This window comes from Corapipo altera, unplaced genomic scaffold, assembly GCF_003945725.1.
Source record: "Corapipo altera isolate COAL_440 unplaced genomic scaffold, ASM394572v1 2b, whole genome shotgun sequence".
NCBI classification, from domain to species: domain Eukaryota; kingdom Metazoa; phylum Chordata; class Aves; order Passeriformes; family Pipridae; genus Corapipo; species Corapipo altera.
In genome coordinates, this window is record NW_020884874.1 from 26,100,044 (window position 1) to 26,122,539 (window position 22,496).

At 41.5% G+C, this 22,496-nt stretch overlaps 1 protein-coding gene across 6 annotated transcripts in view; it reads right to left on the bottom strand.

Moving 5' to 3' along the window:
• The window catches only part of TIAM2 (T cell lymphoma invasion and metastasis 2), a 188,006-nt gene that overhangs the window by 150,510 nt on the left and 15,000 nt on the right, over window positions 1-22,496 (bottom strand). For 4 of the 6 annotated variants that reach the window (XM_027631065.1, XM_027631097.1, XM_027631031.1 and 1 more), the window contains exon 1: window positions 20,773-20,872. The exons of 1 other annotated variant lie outside the window; for it this stretch is intronic. The gene's annotated coding sequence lies outside the window, so the exon portion shown is untranslated. Of the gene's footprint in view, window positions 1-1,117; window positions 1,230-20,772; window positions 20,873-22,496 lie in introns of those variants that run through there. One more of the 6 variants, XM_027631047.1, reaches the window with a different exon arrangement.

Genomic DNA, 22,496 nt, shown 5'->3' on the forward strand with positions numbered 1-22,496 from the left:
GTCAAATCCATAGTGATTTCTTTGGCAAAGCTTTCACTGACGACACTTATATGTGATTTCAACGGGTGTTCTGCCTGAAAAGGACTTTGGGATTGGCCCACAATCTGTATATTTAAGTCACCCCAGCCCCAGCATTATACAGCGCCAACCAGACACAAAACCTAACATTATTTAAACCATTTGCATGGCAGAATCTCCAATTGCAGGGTGCAAAAGCCAGAAGGAAGAATTGATCATTCCCTTAGTAGCAAACAAAAATGCAGTCTTTTTTACTTGGCTTTCTTATGATATCATTTACCTTCTATAATAGCAATTGCTTTTTTTAAAACGTGGATTTGCACAATATTCAATTTTCCAGTTTCCACATATAGATACAAATTTACTGAAATAGCTGTTCACAAAATCCAAAGCCCAAGGGTGGAGTCCTAAAAATAAATATATGTAGTTTAAGTTTTTATATCCACACATGATAAGAAATCTGGTTCTTTTCTGGTGAGCCAAAAAAGGGGAAGAATGGTAAAACCACAAACAGGCAAACAGAAAAGAAAAATCCATATCTTTTGCCCTACCCCCTCAAAATTGCATAGATACTTCAATGCAACCACTTGGCTAAATATTTCAAATGTTGATTTTTCAAAGTATTTAGCCATATAAACTGCCCTTTTGTTTCTGTTGGCTCCAAATATTACTAGGCTCATGAATTCTTCTTTACGTCTTATTATTAAAAAAAAAAATAAAAAAATACAGCCAACACTGCCTTCATGGAGCAAGAAAAATCTGAGTATCATTTTCCAGTTAATTCTTCTGGATCTGCATGGAAGTGAAAACAGCAACAGCAATTTTAAGCCAGGTTTTCTAGTCATTGCACCTAATCACTACCTTTTTGAAGTATTTTATTTTCCAAGCAGTACCACAGAAAAATCTCTACAATTATAACACAAACTGAAGTCACAAGAGTGGTAGAGCAAATGCTCTAAAAACTTAAAATAGTCCATGCACCCAAAACACCAAGAAGCAGCAGCAGGCAAGACTTACTGCCCTACTGAATGCCACAATCCCAGAAATATTTCAAGCAGAAAGCAGTTCTTTAATTTGAAAGACTTGCACTAAGACAGACCTGATACTGATCTCCCACCTTCCAAATAGAAGTATTTCAGTGAAGCACTTCCATCCTGTCATTTTACACTATCATGAAAGGAAATGTTACAATTGTCACCTTCTTAATCTTTCAAGTATTCAGTTTTTTGTCTGGCTTCTGTAATCTGGGATATCGGTGACTAAGCAAGCAATTTATCTCCACTTCGATATTTTCCACTTATTTAGCCTCACACTCAGATCTCCAGCAGGTCAATGACTTCACAGACAACAGTCACCGTCCTTTAATGAAGTCCATGAAAAGGCTGTTTCAAGCACCAGCCACTAGCAGGGAAAAAGTAGAAACAAAACAGTGAGTTCTATCCCCTTGAATACCACAGGTACAAAATTTGCAGGTCTTTCCCTTCATTTCCTGCAACCTTCCCTTGTGTTGTATTCTTCAGGACCAGAGGACCCAGCCAGAAAGAACTCCAAATGACTCCAAATAGAAAAACATATTTTCCCTTGCACCCGAGCTGAGGAATGAACTCCACAACACAGCAGTGAGAATTTGCATGCTGCTATTTTTCTCAAGAAGCGCTGCCCATCCCAACAATTCCTGGATGAAAAAACAGTATTCAAATGACAAAACCATAAGCTTACGAGTTGACTCTTTAGTCAGAGAAACAAGATTTCTTCCAACTTTAAGGAATGTGACAATAACAGTGAATCTAACCCTGCTTGATAAGTGGCAGGCAGTTCTCCATATAAGGTGAAAAATGTGCTAGTGCTGCTCATGCAACACTGCTAATTCCTTCCCTGTTCTCAATATTCAAGAACATAAATGAACATATAAATCAAATTTGTAAGTAAACCTTTTGCTTGCTTACAGCTATAAACCATCTAGACCATGCTCGGCACACAAGGAATTTTGAACTTAACTATTTAATTCCTTTTAAACACTTGGTATGTATATCACAGAAACTGCATAAATTAATATAAATCTGAGAGGTCCCATCCCCATTCAATTCCTAAATTCCTTTTATATTTTACTATTACCCAGTCAACCTGCATACTCCAGCCCTTTACTAACAATATCGCTGGTGGCAGCGCACTCAGCAGGCCAGGAGAGCAGCCTGGGGAGGGCAAGGAGGAGGCTGAGGGCTCAGTTAGCCCAGGAGCCTAACACAACCACCAGTCACACTCCTCCAAGTCCCCAGGCTGATCTGTGGTGGAAGCAGCAGGGTACTGGCACAGGACTGCTGCTACTACTGCTAAGCACTTTTATTTCAGCTCTGATGGTCCCATAATTGCTACGTAATAGCAACAGAAAAATAAGCAGCATTTACCTAGTTGTGCATTACAAGAAGATGGTAGGCATCACTCATTAAGAGACTGATGAAAAGACTTCCATTGATTTTAATGAGCTCTACATCAGGGTGTAACCCTGATTCCCTCCCCTCAAAACAAGTTAGAGCATCTGCAAAAGATGCATCAATCCTGGAAATGAAATCCACTTTGTTTTGAAGTTAGGTACACACCCCAGAGCCTCCCACACCCCCCCTTCACTGTTTTTTTACACATTATTAGTTATCTTACTGGTCCTTTTTTTTTTTTTCCCCTAAGAAATGATGTACCAGTGACCAATAGGGCATAAAAGAAAGGTGATTCAGAACGAGTGCCCAGAGGTCTTTTGGAAACCATTCAAAATGATAAAATGATGGGATTATCAGGGAAAGAAGACTTCCTAAAATCTTGTTGGCAATGATGGATTGGGGGGGAAGGATTAATATGATTAAGTTATTAAAAAAACCTCTAAGTTCATGAACTGCTTTGCAGAATTTGTACTCTAGCAGTCAGTGACTTGTATGAGAGGCACAGAGAGGAAGTTTCCACAGACATTGTACATATCCATACCAAATGTGAGTGGGAACAGTGGAAAAAAGGTCATTATTTTTTTGAACTTTAATGAGAAGACATGGGAAAGTTTGATTTGATTATTTTACCTACAAAAATTTCAGAAATATCAGATGATAGCTTCAGATTGCCAGCCTTCCTAGTTTATCCATATTGAGCCATTTTGTAATACTCCCAAGGCAAGAAAATGTAACATGATGTGCTGAGAAGGCATCATAGATCGATTAATTGCTACCATAAATGTAGGCTTCTATTAATTGGAGATTCTGTTTTGTTGACTCTTTTTGCATATCGTCCATTGCATTATCATGTAAAGTAGCAACACCCATGATATACCATGGGGCAGCAAAGCATCACAGTGATATGCATCTGAATTTTAGGACTTGAATTACACTGTCAGTTGTATTCTACAACAGAAAAAAAAATCAGGAGAATTACCCCTAAACATTTAATTCTTACAGAATGACTCTTTTAAGCATGTTTACAGTCATTCACATGTAAGACTTCCTCATTTCCTGGAACCTTATCTCATCTAAATTCCATATGGAAGATTTTAGTGGTCTATGAAGTTGCATACAAATTAACCACACTCCAATTCATTCAGATGATATAAAACTAAATTTAATAGTGATCACACTTAGAGCTGTCAAATTATCTCAGTACTAACAACAAAAAATTCAGATCTTTTTGTATAAATTTACTTTTAAAGGACCTTAATATAGCCTTAATTCAGAGGATAACTCTGATGTGGCTTAGTACAAACATGCTTCCAGTTGAGTTGCTTTTTATTCAGGGAATGTCTATTATCCATGTGATAGCCAAGAGCTCACATGGCTAAACCTCAAACTTGAAGCTTTTCAGGGTTTAGTGCTTAAAGCTTCAGAGATTATGGCTCCTGAACCAAAACCAGTCCAGAAAGCATGGTAGGAACCAGGATAAGATACAGTAGAGAGAACTTCAGTGTACCTTTACAGACGCAGCTTTTCCATAAACTTTCCATGAACTTTGGAGGACATCATTTAATCATTACTATCTTTCTCTGCAAAATTACATATATATATATAAAATAAATGTGTGTGTATCAATAATACATACAATAATAAATACAATAATATATAAAATATGTAAATACACTTATTATAAAATGCCAATAATGAACGGAAAAAACTTAATGAAAACTATGAATAATTATCAATAATGCTTCGTACTGTAATACTAAGTGCAATATGATAAATAATGTATTACAGATTAAGTTTCTACAAACAACCTCAACTACAACGATTCTACAAAGAAATCCATAGGGATGAAAGGAAAAAAAACAACAGAAAAACATAAAAGTTCCCCATAAAAAGGTCTTTGGCTGAGGAGTATAACTGCACAATAAGAACTTCCCGTCTCAAGAGGATATAGAGAACACAAGTGAACAAAAAATTGATATCAAGTGCTCATCCTGAGATCCAAAATCAGTTAGCTCCACATAGCTGCTTGAAGTATTTACCAAACAAGTTTTATTTGGCAGACTGTGTTCCCTATAACACAGAAGTCCCTGTGAAATGCAAAATACTGCAAGAAACAAAAATGTCAGCATGTGGACCAGAGGAAAAAGAACTGTTCCAAACTGAAATAAATTGTTTTAAAAGAAACAAAATTGGTTGAACACAGCTCAGAAGCTGGAAAAAATCTTTTATTATGATCTTGTGATGGGGGAAAAAGAAGTAGTAAAGACAAGATTTTTAAATAACCTGGACACTTTTTTTTGGTGCTTTAGCCCCATTTGTTACTTTTCATATCTGGCAAGCCAAAGGTCTTATTTTCTACATCAGTTTTATAAATAAGAAGTAGCCACTGTTTAGAACCATCTCCGTCTGAATTCAGTGAATGGCAGTTAATATCTCCCCTCCTTTACGACTGGGATTTAATGTTCATAAAGTCCAAGAGAACAAATGTAATTGACTAAAGGTAAACTTGAAAGAAGCAATAAAAGTCATCCTTTTCACCTGTTCTTAGCCCTCAGTACACACTGTCATTTACAATAGAGGGTTTAGTGAATGATCTATCAGTACTGGCCTTGGGTGACACTCTCTCCCACACAGACAACTGTGCATGTGGAGATCTTGAAGGATGTGTTCTCTAACACACATGTTGGCTCAGAGATTCGACAGTGACAATTCACAGATATTTTCACCCCTAGCATTATACCAACAAAACCTCAACTGTTTTATGGTACTAAACCCCTGTGTATTATTCCAGAAAATATTTCATCATAAGAGCATTGGCCAAATATTGCAGCCAATCCTGATTCTGCCAGTGAAGAGCTTCCTCCCAGCAACGCATATTCTGATGTCCTGCCTAGCCCAAATTTAAACAACTCCAGGGACAGGGCCTTCATCCCTTCCCCAAAGAAATGTTCTATTACTTATGAGATCTGACTGTGAAGATTATCTTCTTTTTATTCAGATTAAACTTCCTACTAAATTTACTGCTTCCAATTTTTAACATTCATAATCCTTCACAGTGCCTTAAGTAACAGCCCCTTCTGCACAAGGGCTACAGCTTTCAGGGATGCTGATTAGCATGTTAGTCCTCTCCTCATTAAGCTGAGCTATCCCACGTTCACATCTTAGTTTACTCTACTCGAACCAGTCTTCAGTATGCAATCATTTGTTACGTTCTTAAAAATACACACAATGTCCTAAAGACCACAAATTTTCAGACTGCTGTGAACTGCCTGATAGTTTCTAAACATTATATTCCTTTCAACTGCTGCAATGCCCAGACCTGAAGGCAACGATCCAGATGTAGCTCTACACAATTGCAGCACACAGTAGTGCTATTGCCTCCCCGATTTCTATAATTCTAAAATTCTGGTGGTCAGTTTCTGGTGGTCAGTCATTGTTTCCATAAAACACTAGTTTGCCAGGCAAGAATATTCCATTTCTCTACAAAATACTTCTCTATAATGACTGCTAGCAGATTTACACCTGGTCCCATCTTCTCCTTCCTCCAGTTATTCTCAACTTCAGCTGCATGCCTCAAATTCAGCTTCGTTCCCTTCATGCTTAGATCATCCTAAAAGATTTGCAAAGCATCTTGATCCATTTACAACTATTAGTCTTTTTCCTCATGCCTCTCCAGAACAATCTTGTGCTACTTCTGAAGAACACACTGGAGACCATCATGCACGTCCCTCCATTCCCAATGTGGAGGGCAACCAGCGCCAGGTGCTGGGGTCAGGCACAGAGACTCTGCTGAAGCTTCATCTGAAATGCTTAGTGATACCACAAAATTAATAAAATCTTTTCCATAGCCAGCAGTAACAGGCAAAATCCAAGGCAGCAAAAAGGATCTGTGGCTTTATAGTATGCTACTCAAAATATCTGCTGATGGTCATAAGACAGAAAGAATATGCCAAAAAACCCGTATTATGTAGTCAGTTGGCAAATGGGAAAAATCACACACAAAATGAAATGTGTTCAGCACTGTAAAAGCACGGCTGTGGGAAACTGTTGGTTCTTGTATAAGGATCCAATATTTTTTCAATTTGCCAGCATAGCATAAAGCACATAAAAATCTTTAAATAAAATTCTAAATGTTAAGCATGAAGAACAGTTTTTACAATATTTTTTAAGAATGTTCGTTCTGTACACCCATGAGTCCTGATTTTACAATTTGCAGCCGGTCTAAATGAAAAATTAGAGGTTTTTTTAAATTCTCCATAAAAAACATCAACCACCTTTTTAATTGAGAGTTAGAAAAGTGTAATTGAAAATTACTGTCCTCAAGCACTCATTAGTGACAAATCCAAACCCTAGTTAAACACAGCCCTAATAGGATTAAAGAGACATGCAGGATGATGTATGCAGACCTGGTATGTAAGAAAAGCCAAAGAAAAATCTGTACCCATGCACAGAGAAGGGATCAGACAGAAAGCTCTGGGAGCAGCAGTACTTTGGTGCCAGAGGTGCACACACGCTCCTCCTGATACCTCCCTCTATTGTTGGAGCTACAGATGATATTCACAGACACACTTGGGACTGTAGTAGCTTAGACCATGCCTCACTACAGCAAGGTCACCCAAGCTCCCACGAGAAGGAAGCAGGGCATAGCCTGTCATGCCCTTCACAGCAAGGCATTTTGCAGAGCACAGCCACCCTTTGTATGGTTTTAATGGTCCTTTACCACTTTCCCTGCCGCACAAAGCCCCTCAATAAGTGGGCAGTTTGGTCCACCACAGCTACAAAAATCTCACATACAGGTAGGCAGGGACCCAGGCTGAGTTTCATGGTCTCAAAGTCCTTCTGCAAACATCAAAATCATTGAGCATGAGATTTCCTACTGATCACATGCCACTGGCTGCACATCTGAGGAGGCTCAGGAGGGTAAATAATTTTTTCCCAAGTCAATTTTAAATTGGCTTCCTAAATTGTCTCCAGATCCTTTCCAGACAGCAGAATGGAAATAATTAGAGGTGGTTGGAAAATGGAATTTTTGTCCTGTGGGGAAAGTCTGATAGTCCTGTACTTATTTTTATCCTGACATAGGCCAAAGTGTAAAAGCCTTAAAATATTTCATAGAGCAAAATACTGTAAGGTATTCTGAAACAGCACCTTGACTACACTGACTTATTTTGCTGCTAGAAAATAAATCAAATAGAAAACACCTTGAGCTTGATTACCCTAGGTGCCAGCTAGGTGTGAGGGGTACAAGACCCAACAGGCACTGCCATCCATGACTGCACCTGGGCTGGGAATCAGGTAAGCTGCAGGAGGAGGGATGCAACCAGGGAAGCTTTCAATACTGGATGGTGAACTGCAGCACCAGGAAAGGGCAACCAGTCTTGCCACCCAAGCACTAGACAGGAGCTCGAGCTGGTGGTCACCCCAACAGCACTAATGGGGACAAGGCATTGCACAAAGAGCTCTTTCCAGATTTGGCAACACACACACAGTGCTGGACTACTCTGCGGCCCCATCATGCAAAATCACATCTAAAGTCTGGGAAGAAACCAGACCACCACTGCAGCTCCTAATGGACAAAGTTTCTCTCCTCCAACAAGGGAAGCTGTCCAAATCACACATTTGGATGGGGAAGACCTGGGGATGCCATTGCCAGGGTGGCATTCCTAGCCAGCAAGGCACAGGAGTAGCCATCTACACTCTACATCTCCCCACTACAACGCAGCTGGCACAAGGATGACCCATTCCTCACATGGACACACCACCAGCCCACATAAATAGCTTAGTTTTCTCCCCAAGATTCTTCTTACTCCCCAAGACCACATGGAAGTCACTAGCACTGTTGGCACAAGCTGTCCACACACCTCATCCTATTCCTCTCACTAAATGTATGACAGGCAGACAGCAGGTACTACACTTAATCACTGCTCCCTTGCTCATCTTCTGGAAACAAATTTAAATTACATGTTTTGGAGGTTTGGGTTCCCCCCCATTTTTAAACAAACTTTTGTGTCAGTCAGTAGTGGTTCATCTTAACTTTATTCTGCTTACTGTGCAGCCAGCACTTGCCCACCACCCACACGCACTCAGAGTAGCCACAGAGCTGAGACACCATGGGGAAATCCACAGAGAAGTGATCTGTAAAAGTGAACACTGTGAACAAGAGTAGACACTCATCACCTCTTAGGGAGAGGAATAACACATCTCCTCTCATGCTTTCCATGTAGAGCACTATGCCTTCTACTGCCTAACCAGAGGTACACTGTTGAACAAAGAACCTAGGTAATCAAGAAGAGTAAAATCTCTTTCTTCCTGACACCATGGAGAGGGCTGCTTTATACAAGTCATGCAAGTAGAATGCCTCATGAGAAAACCTTCAGTGCCACCACTCTGTTAGGGGTCTTCTCTGCAGCTGTTTATCTGACAGAACCACAGAAATCCTGAGTACATGTGAATTCTGCATTATCTGATTCTTGGCTTCAAGTGCCCTCGACTGGTACTCCTGATGAGGATGACACCTCTGTCTATAAGTTGCTCTAAGTCAGCACTCCCTCAGCACAACTTTCCACTGTACAGCTAAGGAGACCTTGACATCTCTTCCTCTCCCAGGTCATCTGGCAACTGCTCCCAGAGGAACCTGTAGCATGCTGTCCGAGCACAGCTGAAGCAGAGAGCCTGAAGCACAAAATGGTCAGACATGAACACCAGAAAAAATGTTTATACCATTGTATCTTTCTCCAAATGCTCTTTCCAAGCCAGACCAAGGTAGCAGGGGAAATAAAGGAGCCCTTAGTTATATACAGGGAAGTGAGCGATTGAATCAATTCAAAATTTTCACCTCTGCTAACCTTTCCACACAGAAACACTGCTTCCAATAAAGTTTATACTGAAGGCTGCTGAATCTAAAGATACAGAGCTCAAAAGAAGGCTTGATGAAGAATGTGAAACACAGTGCAGAAAAGATCTTTTGGCACTTTGGACTTCGCTGGCCACCAGATCGAGAACTACCTGGAAAGCAGCCCCACAGAAAAGGAACTGGGAGTGCTGGTTAACAACAGGCCAAGCCTCAGCCAGCAGTGGACTTAGGGGGCCAAGAAGGCCAATGGCATCCTGGCCAGTATCAAAAACACTGTGGGACACAGCAGGACTATGGAAGTGATTGTTCCTCTGTACTCAGCACTAGCAAGGCCACACAAGTCCTGTGTCCAGTTCTGGGCCACTCACTACAAGAAAGACATTGAGGTGTTGGAGCGTGTCCAGAGAAGGGCAATGGAGCTGGTGAAGCGTCTGGAGCACAAGTCTTACAAGGAATGGCTGAAGGATTTGAGAGTGTTTAGCCTGGAGAAAGGGAGGCCCAGGGGAGATTTTATTGCTCTCTACAACTCCCTGAAAGGAGGTTGTAGCAAGGTGGGAACTAGCAACAGGACAAGACAACATGGCCTCAAGCTGCACCAGGAGAGGTTTAGATTGGACATGAGGAAGAATTTCTTCACTGAAAGGGTGATTAAGCATTGGAACCAGGTTGCCCAGGAAGATTATGGAGTCACCATCCCTGGAGGTGTTCAAGAAATGACTAGATGTGGCACTTAGTGCTATGGTCTTGACAAGGTGGTGTTCAGTCAAAGGTTGGATTGGATGATCTTGGAGGTCTTTTCCAACCTTAATAATTCTGTGATTGCTTCTTCCTATTTTAATTTTCCACAGAGTGAGGTAAGTTTTACAAAATTAAAAAAATAAAATAAAATCATTAGCAAACTCAAAGGCAGTCGGAGGCAAGATACCAAACTATGCCCGTTTCCTTTCATCAAAGACACAGATATACAGGATATATCTATAGGTTATGATGCTGACAGGTTCAAACTTGTTCTGAACAGACACAAGGAATCCCTGCCCACACTTGAAGATAACCAAAAGTCTTTTAAACACTTACCACGGCTCTGTGCCAAACTAATAAACTCTGCTGAGCTGCAGGGACATCTCTGTGCCATTGCCTTGGGCTTAGAACAGCTGGCAATGTTCACAGTGCTTTGTGCTGGCTCAAACCAGAGGCGGAGATCATTCCTGGCTGCCTTTACCAGAACATGGAGAAGAAAATGCCACCACACTCACAGCTTTGTCTTCAAGCCTTGACTTCAATCTTGGGGCCATTTACACCCATTACCTGCATTATTAATGTAACAAAAAACTTTTCAGGCCAGTTTTTGACTCAAGTGTCAATATTTTGACATGGACACAAAGTTTTTTGCCTGAAGGTGATGAAAAGTGTTGCAATGGCAGTCTAACTAAACCAGTACACTGGTTTTAGCTTTGAATTACACTGTTTACGAGAGCTTTTCTATTGAAAATTAGGAATTTACACATTTGCAGGAGGCTTCTTAAGCAAACAAGCATTTTTTTTCCAAGTGTTTCTTTGGAATGCTTCCTCAACCCTCTGAAGAGCATGTCTTAGTGGGTTGGGTGGGAGAGCAGAGAAGGGGATGATGAGACGTACACAGTGTTTACAGTGGGTAGAGCTGCCAGGGTTCTATCCCGTTTTAAGACATACAGCCTTTGAAAGCCCTTGTGTCTGGTCTTTGACTCAAAAATGACATCTCTACAGACAGACAGAGGGGTATGGGGCTGTAAAACCAAAGCATATTTTCTTAACACTGCTCCAGAAATATCCTCTGCTAAACGTGTAACAGATGCGTGTTCCTCATTAAAAAAGTGTTGCTATACATTATGTCTTGGCTGTAGACAGATTCTGGCAGAGATTGATACACTGTGGACATATAATTCATGTGTATAGTATGTGAAGTCTGGACCCTGCTTCTCAACTGGCTGAGGTCCTGTTGTGGATCTCGGGCCATGGAAATGGGAGCAAAGGGAAAAAGCAGGCAGACTGAGAAAACAACAAAGCTATTGGACATACTTTTCCCAACACCATCCCCAGACACCCAGCTTTTATTCCCATTTGTATTGTGAACTGGGAAAGCAGCACCAATTCCAGCTACCTTTCTTTGAGCGGAAAGAGAAATCAACACTTCATGGTGACCGTTTTCTTCCTTGAGTAATCTCTTGCCTTTTGTTGAAATTTAACTTTTCAGTTTTGGAAAGGTAGGTCCTAATGATGAATTACAATATTTTCTGGTTGATTGGTGCTTAAAACCAGCCCATGCTAATCATAACTTCATAATCCACTGGGAGACCCTCAGTTTTATTCCTTGCCTGGTATTCAGACTTCCATTTAATTACTGGTTACTTAGATTTATAGGCAGATTTGCTAAAAACAGTGACTCTCTGTGTGCAGACAATAACCTTTTGATGGGTACGGTAGTAAAACTGAAATTCCTATGTAAACAGGACCAAATTTTAAAAGTAGCTGGTGTACCTCTCTAATGAAATTGGCAGCACTGTGTGGGTACTTTGTCTTGGAGAATGCTAAATGGGGCATAGCCAGCATTTGCTCCATAAACTGTCAAACAAGAGAACCGCAACTGTTCGGTGATTTGTTTTTCTAATGTAGTTCTCTACTATGGGAAATGTCTTTTCCATGACCAAATGCAGAAGCTGTCAGAATCCAAAAGAAATAAAGGGGAGAAAGATGATGTCTAGAAGGTATCTCCCAACAGAGAAAAAAGAAGGAAAACATTTCTCAAAGACTCAGGTTTGGTAGCATTATGAAAAAGCAAAATGCTTAGGAAAGAATTACTTCAAGGATGCTATAGCTGAGCTTCAATTATGCTACTGTCAAACTCAACTATTTTCCATCATTAGGCAGTACGGATGATAATACTGTTGCGTATCCCAATAGGAAGATTAAACAACTATATATGCATCTAGTAACTTTCTTCTCAGGGCCTTCTACTACTTTACAAGAGGAAACAGACTTCATCACCTCAGAAAGGTAGAAAGCCCCCCTTTCATTACTGAAGAAACAAACACTCTGCAAATAAGTGGTACCTGAGCTACGCCTCAGCAAATGAAACAGTACATGAGCACTGGTTCCAAGCTTCCTATTTTGTTCTATATTCCTCTTTGCATTTCATTGCAGTTTTAAGCTCATGTCAGTACCACAGACAACAAGAGTAAGGTCATTTTATTCATAATAATGGAGCATAGGTAAATAGGTAAAGTCTTTACTCCTGACGAAAGGATGTTCCCAAATCAGAATTTTGAAAACAATCAATATGGACTGACTTTATTTCAAACAGGTGCTCTGGTGAAGTCTCTCTCTCAATAATGGAAAAAGTAGCACAGCTCTCCTTTTTCCTACTTGTGTTTGGACCAGAGAAAAAGAAAGAAAAAAATGAAACACAGATTTCATCATCTGAATTCAAAACTCATCTGATCTGGTCCTCAGGAAGACACATAGCATTTAAGTATTTGCAATGGCTATTGAGGAATTGATTCTGGAGAAGTAATCAGAAAGACAATATTTTGACCAGGGTTCAAGTATCCACAATACCCAGTAAAATAATCAAGGCGACCCTGAACAGACTGGAAGACTCCTCTGTACGTGTAGATACTTCCCAGTGGTGCAACTGTAGCTGCTAATTAGGCCTTGCCACTACCTATTGGACACTTTCAAGCGGCTGATGTAACAGTTTGCTGCCCACTACCCTACGATTTTCCTGCCTGCTGCCAACCTAGGAACCAGTTGTTCATAACAAGAGCAAAAGGGAGGACAGGACTACTGCAAGGAATCTGAGAACTATTAGCAATAATATGCCAACTACAACAAATCTACTCTAAAAGAAGTGTCAACACATATCAGTAGCCTACATTGCAATTGTTGAGAATCAAAGCTCACGTTGTTTTATGACCCTGAAATGTCAACTCAATTGCAAATTTAAAAACAATGGTTTTATCACTTTGCCAGTCATAGGACAAATCTTAATAATCTTAGTGATGTTTGATCCTTGACCAGGCTTGAGACAAGTAAGTCACAGATGTAGAGAAAACCAGAAGCTCACAGAGTAATTAAAAAAAATGAAAATCACAGCCATGGTATGACAAACTAAAGCCCTGCTCAATCCCTACTATCCACTGCAATCTATATTACCCTTAGGGAATATTTCTAGATTAAGCTGCCTACTAGCAGCATCTTCTTTTATTGAATGCCCAGTGCATTACTGGCATTATATAAACAGATAAACCTTATGGATGGGAGAGTATTGTGAGTGTTGTGCAGATATTTCTCTTTACAGTTGTTAAGTATTACATTCTGATACAACTTAAAAATTGTCCCCTAATTCAGAACTCTATGAATGTAGTGCACTTAGTTAAGGCAAAATTTTTTACTTTCACCAACAAAAATTATACTCTCACTAAATAAAAAATACCAAGGGAGGGAGAAAGATCCATAACAAGACCATAAACATGAGGGCACAAAAGTGTCAGCATGAGTAATTACACTATTAAAAAAAAAAAAAAGGTCCTTTTAATTATTTAAAATAACTTGGCTTTTCAGGTGCTATTTGTGCTTGTGATAAAGACAGAGTATAATAGCACTTAGCACCATTTAACATTTTTCCATATAGGAAGTATTTTATAGCTAGAGTATGCCAAATGGGGACCAGAGTTACAGATTAATAGCTACACTGAAATCACTATTGTCAGGTGACAATGATATATTTTGTCAGTGAAAATGAACCTCAAACCTGCAGCCCCATAACTGTTCCACCATCAGTTTCTGGCTTTAGCCAGTTACCTATCTGAAAATGTGAAAAACTTTAAGCAAATGTTTTCCCCTGGAGATCTGACAAAGTGGTATATACACAAAGTATTTTAGTTCAAATAAAACATTCCTGTTGGTTTAAAACCACAATTAGAAAAAAAAAGTAAATTATGGTAACAATTTCTTTTTTCAAACAAGATGCCTTGCAGTCAGTTGGTAAAGCTTGAAAGCTGATAACTGCTTAACAAGCTTTGTATTCCAAACAAAAATAACTTAATAGTCCAAATTTCTCTTCTTTCTGTTGTCATAAGTGCAATGATCACACAAGTTAATTATAGAGCATTAACATTGCCAAATATCTCACACTAAAATGGTGATATACTTCTATCGGAAATAACAAAAAAATATACGCTAATTATTGGTGCCACTACCATGTTTAAGTGTGATCTCTCTGTATCTATGGGCAGTCAAGATTTGCACCATCTGGCCAAAAAGAACACTCTGCAGAGGAAGCACAACTATGTCAACATCAGCTCCAGACCGTGGACTCAGTCTTTCCACAATAGGCTGGTTTCTTGAACTTGAATGAGAGGTGAATGTCTTATTTTTACAGTGCTGCATTAAATGTTTCCTTCTGAAAGCTATTTTACTAACATTGTGGTGGTTCACAAAGGAAACTAATTCAACATATGGTTAATGCATACAAACATGCGTTACATACAAACAAACTATATCTCTGAAGAGATAGAGTCTTTAGGAGTATTTTCAAGTGACTAACATCAAAACATCATCAATTGAAGATGACATTTTGGTATGTAAGCATCCAAACTCTTCACTGAACCTGCAGAACACATATATAACTCTCATTTTTACACTTAACGAAGATGCCCAGAGCCTTTTGAATTATGGTGATGCAATGATTTAATTAGATTAATATGTTCTAGTCCTTGGCCACTCTCTCACTATAAAGTAGGAATTTCCTCTGAGCAGGCACAGCACACAAGCCAAGCTGCGACTGCTCTTTCCAGGTCCAAGAAATGTGGTCTTACTTCCCATTCCTGTGAGACAACAGAAGGGTCCGCTAAATTCTTTTGACAACCTTCCTTTCTTCACTAAGTCTAAATCCATCCTAAGAGTACAAGGAAAACAGGAGCAGTTGTTACTATGACACAGAGTTTAAAACACTAATAAGGGCTATTGAAAAGTATGCATGTTTCTACTACCTTCTGATTTACTTTTCAAATCTAAACCAGAAGTCCACTTCTTCTGCTAATGCGGTTTCTCTTTTTTAATTAAGAGACTTTAAAATCTGAATCACTCTTTCTTGGGAAGACATGGAAGAAAAAGACAGGACAGACTACTACCAATGCAAATTTATCTCAAACCATAACCTTTGCAATGGTTGGTTTCTCTAAAACTGGATATCAATTTTTAAAAAATACTGGTTTTTAATTACAGTAAAAAATTGTTTTTACAGCCTTTCCTCTTTTGTGTTTAAATACTGAGAGTGACAAAGTTGAATTTAACTTACTACGCTTCCAAAAAGCAGTGAAGAACTGAAAACAAGCAGCAAGACCAGTTTTCCTGCATTTGATTTTTATTAATGATTCAGAGAAATTTGGATTTTTACGTATATGAGAAAGTTGCTGACTTAAGTGAGCAACAAGCTTCCACAACTGAATTCAGTGGAGCCCCAATTAATATAAAGAGACATTTGTCTTCTCTTTCCTAACTGGAGATAAGAAGTTCCCTTCTAAATTACATACTAGAGACATTTGACTAAAACTATTTTCCTCCAGGCAAAAAAGTAAACATCTATAAACATTTTATACTAACACTGCAAAGCAAAAAAACAGACTGAGCACTATTAATGTGCACCTCTTTTTTTTTTTTTTCTTCATTGCATTTATAAGAAACAGGCAGTGATGCAAGCCACAAGGCTGGGATCTAATCAGACACAGTAAGGCCCTGTCTAGACAGGCAAAAGTTATTACAATCAGTTAGCGTGGTTGAAGAACTCCATTAAGATGCAGGCCAGCAAGAAAGAAACCACATTAGCAAATGGCACAGAACCACCAGGCGACAAGGCAGCCAAGGGGTGTTCTGGCACCTTCAAAATCAAGACTCTCTTTGACTCACTGGCAAGCTGGCATGTCACAGCAGAGCTCCTTCATCAACATTGAGGCTGATAGACTATGGACATGTGAGCAGTGGTGACTGCATAACCCCACAGTGCTCTGACCCAGCCACAGCATCGCTCAGCGAAAAGGAGTTCACAGGTGAGCAAAGAGGATCTGGAGTGCTATTCCGTGGTGCTGTGCCCAGGCACAGTCAGACTCAGTCCCAAAAGCAAGGCACCAAGTGCCCACAACAGAAGAAACACTGTTTACTCACCAGGTGAGGGTGTTATTCTCATCCCTCGGATTGATATCACTGTTGTTTATAGAGAAACACACTTCCCTGATATTTGTGATATAAGCACACAGATCTTAGACATATACTAAAGAAGAAAGAGAAAACCAACTAAACAAACCATAAAGAAAATTTAAAAATTAGTGATCAGAATTACATATAAAGCAAAGTAAAATTGCTTCCATTGCTGCCATCTTACCCCTTGATCAAAGTTTTTAAGGCCTCTCAATAACACCTATTTGCTTTGCTAACTGCATATCACAGCATATTTGATTCAGTGGCAAACGTGATAAAACAAACACATGCAACCTATTTATTACTCTTACTTTATTACTCTTTCTCAAATAATTTAGTTTAAAATATAGGAAAAAACACACAATTCTAAAGAGACAAAGGAGGCAGTGAGATCATCTAGGAAATTTTTATCTTGACACCTATAGACAGTAGGAACACTTCTAAATTTAGACATCCCAGCATTAAATCGTGGTCCAGAACGAATAAAAACAAAGCCCAGAAAAGTGCTCATATTTTAATTACTATCAACAATAAATGCTGTTTTCAGCTATGCTATCCCAAGCAATGAACTACAAGCCTTGAAACTGCTATTAAAGCCCTCTCAAACTATTTGCTGAAGAGAAGCAAGCATATACTTACAATATGACACATACGCTTTTGGGATGGGAGAGGAAGTTATAAACTATCCACAGTCCACCAGGGAAAATCTTTCTTCTTTGAATCAAGAACAGGCTTCATAATAAATTCCTTTGCTATTGTATTATATAATCTCATTGGTAGCATTTGTCCAAACTTTTCCAGTGCATTACTTTGTGTCACTGCAACTTACTTTACAGAAGGGGAAAAAAATCCCACAGAGAATTTGAGAGTATACACAGAAACTGCTCCAACTTTTTCTATCAATTATGATTATATTATTAAATTTTCAGAAGCAATGCACTTCACTTTGGCACCATCAGAATGGCACCTTTGGCTCTAAATGGTATGGCAACCCTACCAATCGATAAGAGTGTTCCACAGCACCATGAAGGATCCTTATTATTGTGCCTATGCACAATCAAACACAAGGCTGGAGTTAAATTTGTCACTGCAAATGCGAGTAGACAGTGCAAGAAGCTCACCTTTGCAATTAGGGGGCAGGGCACTCACATGACCTCTGTAAGCATCTCATTGAAGGCAATTCAGTGAGGTCTTCAGCAGTTCCTGATGGTGACATCATTAGCTGAGCATGGAAGAGCTCAGATGTGGCTAACAAATGCAGGTTTTGGAAGCACATCTGCTACTAAAACCAAACACCAGCCTTTCAACCAACTCTTGGTCAGCCCCATGATGAGCTGGACCATGACCCAAGAAGAATAATGTCCAAATCCTATAAAACAATACCATCAAGGCCAACATAGAAATATAACATAGAATCATAGAATGGTTTGGGTTGGAAAGGTCATCTAGTTCCATTCCTCACACTGTGGGCATGCAGCCTACCTCTCTTCTCTAGGTAAAAAGTAACAACTAATTATCACCTGCAGCAACAGTTATTACTTACAGATAGAATCGGTAGGGATCTAAGCTGTGACAGGGGGTGATCCCCAGGACCTGAGCACCATATGAACACCTTGTGCCAGCTTCTCAAGGGACTGCAATAGGGGGAACTGAAGAAGCAACTGCACTATCAACTCAACACCATCTGAAACTACACTGCTACTGAAAGGGGGAGGTCTCATAGCACCCATCATCTCTGGCCATTGATGGCCACCTCCTATCTTCAGATGATGCTATTACAAGTGCTGAAATGAAAGCAGTTCAGTCAGCATACTGACGGTTTTTTTCCAGTTGTGAGCAGTAACTTTCAGCCTGATCAGTGATCTGATTCGACTCACATCCAGTAGAGCCAGCACAAGTGACATGAGGGAATTGTGTAACCAGGAACAGAAAGGACAGATTACCCATCTTCTGCTGCAGAAAGACTTTGTTGTCTTATGCTGGGATCCAGTTTCTACTTTTCTATCAGCTCCAAGACCGAAAAACACACACACAGGTTATTTCATCTGGTTGATCAGCACCTATTCCTGTCACAAGCCCATGTGATAATTACTACTACAAGTGTCATAACTGACTGTAAAACTTCTGGCTCGCCCTGTGCATCAAATGCTACACAGACACTGCAAAGAGCAGCAAAATCCAGTAAGAGCTTACAAACTCACACACTTTTTATGAAACGCTGCATGTTGTGCTGTGCTACCTACAGAGTTTATTATTTTCCAAAGCAATAATTATGCAAACACTTGGGCACTTGCTTAATTTTTCTATTGCTAACTACTCCATTACATTTAATGGATTAATTAGCAAAAGCTTATTTTTACCCAGGGAGGAAAAACTCCCAAGGATACATACTGGACAGGCTCCTGGGGGGAAGCAGGGAGGGGGAAAAGCACCTGTGAGCAGCTACAGTCACACTGCAGCTCCAAAAGCCGTTTTGGCTGCAATAACAAGTTTTGCCAACTTAAAAAAAGCTGCCCTGCCTTCTCCACACCCTCTTTCCTTCTCTCTTACCCCCCAGTGAACCAAATCATGGAATTGATCCAGATTAAAATTACATTTGTTTTTGCTCAGTATCTAGATCCAGATCACCACAGGGCAGCATAAGCATTTGTGCTGTTATGAACAGGGATAAGAGGCAGAGGTAGGCAGGGGCTGCCAGGGCAACCCGAGGTTATTGCAGTTTAAACCACACAAAGCACAATCATAGTCCAACTCTGTAGTTTCAGCCCTGCTATACTCATCTGACACTGACATTAGAACGATAAGGGTGGTCCTCCCCTTCTTCCCTTCATCTCCTGCCCTCTCTCCACAGCACTAGGGCTCAGCATCTCTCCCAGACACTCCTCTGAGAAAGCAAAGCTACAAAAAAATCTTGCAAAAAAAAAACCTCTGGGGCTAGATTAGGTTTCTGCTACATCGGTTCCTGGAACTGGCTTTCCACAGGGTTGGATAAACTGGCATAAAGGAGAGGGTCTGATGGATCCACAGCAGAGCATCCAGACCAAAAGGTCTATATTTCTCTCAACAACAGAGAGCAAGCCTCTCCAGGACCAAATGATGCCTCCCACAGGGACCAGCTGCAGAAGTAAATCCATTTGTAGGATTTTAAGTCTCACTCATGCCAAAATCATAGAAGCACACTATTGTAAGTTTAGTTAGATAAAAAAAGGTCATACAAAGTACTGGTTTCCTTTCACATTCTTTGCATATACAAAGATCCCAAAGGTTCCAGTGGGATTTTCTTGTATAGCTTTACTAAAAGCTGATTAAAGAAAATGACCATTAATCCAACTGGTAACTTAAAACAAAACGTCAAATTAATTTCAGTGGGAGTTCTGGATGCATACGAAACCGGCATGGTACCGTCAGATTCATACACACGGCTCTCGTGGTAAATGACAAGAGCTCTGCAGACACGCAAAAAGGTAAAATTTACTCCACATTATTAAGACTCAGTACAAAAATCACCAAACCATTTGCACCAGGCTCAAAACTATTTCCACAAACCCGACCTTCTGAAATTGTCGTTGTTCACTACAGTTTCCCTTTTCACCTCTTTCACTTTGAAAGCTCGCCCGCCGCAATCACCTTTAAACCAAGACCCGCGCCAGCAAACCTTTTCATTTTACTAACATTCTGATCTGCGTTTTCCCAAGCTGCTGTGCGCAGCGTTGCGCGGCCACCCCTCGAGGGAGCGAGGTTCCCCCGTAAGCGCCCACTGAAGTGCCGGGCATAGGCACAAGCATGTGCCAGCTGCCGGACTCCCTGCAGGGGCACCGGAGTGCCCCGTGTGCCACCGATGGCCAGCGCCCGCGGACACGGCGCGGGGAGCGCTCCCGGAACCGGGGACACTCATGGACGGAGCCCCCGCGCTTGTCACTCCAGCCTGGCCAACTCAGCCCTGCGCGGGGCGCGGATCGTGCGCGGCCGCGGCTCTCGGCTCTTTGTTCGGCGACGCCAGAGGCCGGAGCGGCCGCGCCCCGCGGAGCCGGGCAGGACGCGGCTCAGCCCCGGGGGCGCCGGCGGGGCGGCAGGAGCCCGCGGAGCCGGGAGGCAGCCGGACCCCGTCCCGCGGCCGCGCAGCCGTCCGCTCCCGGCCGCAGAGATGCACGGCGGAGGACAGGTCTCACCACAGACAGACAGACACGCGGTAGCTCCTGCCGGGGGCTGCCAGCCCGCCGCCCATCCCCTCTCCCTTACCTGTCCGCGGGTGCGGAGCAACCACGAGGACTTAATCTCCGCGGCGCGCCCAGCTCCCAGCGGAGAAGTTTCTACCCCTACTTCGCTCCTTGCAGCCACAGCGACGCTTTCCTCGCCCGCCCACTCCCTCCGCTCCTCCCTCCCTCCGTCCCTCCCGTCAGGATGGGGGCGGCGGTCCGGAGCGCGGTCCGACCCCGCCCCGCGGCTCCTCCAGGCCGGGCTGGCACCGCAGGACGCCCGCGTGTCCCCCAGTCGTGGGGGCTGCGGTGCGGGACGGCCCACCCAGCGGTCAGGCTGCGGGGCTGGGGGACGTGCCCGCCCCGGTGGTGCCCTGGGAAGGGCTGGGCGAGCTCACCTATACCTGCTGGCCCCAGCGAGGGCAAGCGAAGGGTGCAGGATGCAGGATGCAGGATGCAGGCGTTGCCACCCCATCCTCCTCTGTTTGCCCGAGCAAGCCCTCCTGTCTTTTAGTCTTCGTTTATTTACAAACTTAACTGCGAGTTACCTAGCAGGTTAACACAACAGCAGGAGAAATTAAACCCAGGAGAAACCTCACACTTCTCAGGTTTTTCCACACACAGGTTTCACATGGAAGAGAAACCACCTGGGATAGCTCTTCTAAGAGGGGTTACACAGCTGAACTAACTCCAAAGGGAACGGCTCCGGCAGTGGAATTCGTGCAGATATTTAGGAAAGCTGGGACAGGCTCCTGCCTCTTCTCAGCGGAGGTATGAGGTCAGAGAGAAACAGACACACCATCTACAATTATCTGCTCTGTTCGATTCTCACTTGTTACCATTATTGCAACGTGCAAGCACAGCTCTGATTCGTGTTACATAATTAACCTTTGTTGTGTTGGTAACTCTGTCACTCTACGCAGAGCAATTGTGAACATGGGGAGAAGGGCTTGATGTTGGGATTAGCCAGTTGCTGTTTTCCTACCCTGACAATTTTTGTTTGGTTTCTCTCCAAAAAAACAAGATCAAAAAAGTTCTTTGCCATAGAGAGCAGCATAGTGAATGTTGTGGTAGGCCTTTGTTCCTCAGCTAGTCTGTGCCACAGACAGCCCTTAAAGTTTCTTCTCCAAGCAGGTTACACCCTATCTTCAGAGAGGCCCAGTGCATCAGAGTAGCAAAACTGGGTGGAAGTCAATATCTATAGGAGGTTGAAGTGGAAAGCAGAGGACATGTATTCACGACAGACTCAGCTTCTTAGACAACACACTATGCTGGAGTTTTCTGCTGGCTTCCTGCCTGCAATTTTTTTTTCTGTAATCTAGTGAAAGACAGAGTCATCAGAAGAGACTTTTCTTGCCAACAAGTGCTTTCTGTCAAAAAACACTACCTGCCCACTATAGGACACCTAAGTGTGTGTCAATGAGGGTTCCTGACAGCACTCCTGCCCCACATACTAGCTTAGCCAATTGTGATTATGACATTTCAATGAAGAAATCTGTACTATGACTATGAACTCTTTAAATATAAAGCACTAAATTGTTGTAAGACTACAATGAGTGGCATCTCCTACTGGTATGGTTTCCTCTATTGATCTTACAGAGAGCATTTAAGCTAGATATACTGTCTAGAGAACTAGGAATATACCTCATTGTCATTACCGATGAAGGAAGCAGAGGAACATTGCAAAACTTATATTATGAGAATTTTTTATTATGTGAGGGTGAAAATGAGAAGTATCAGTCAAGTATTCATCAAAAATCAGGCTCT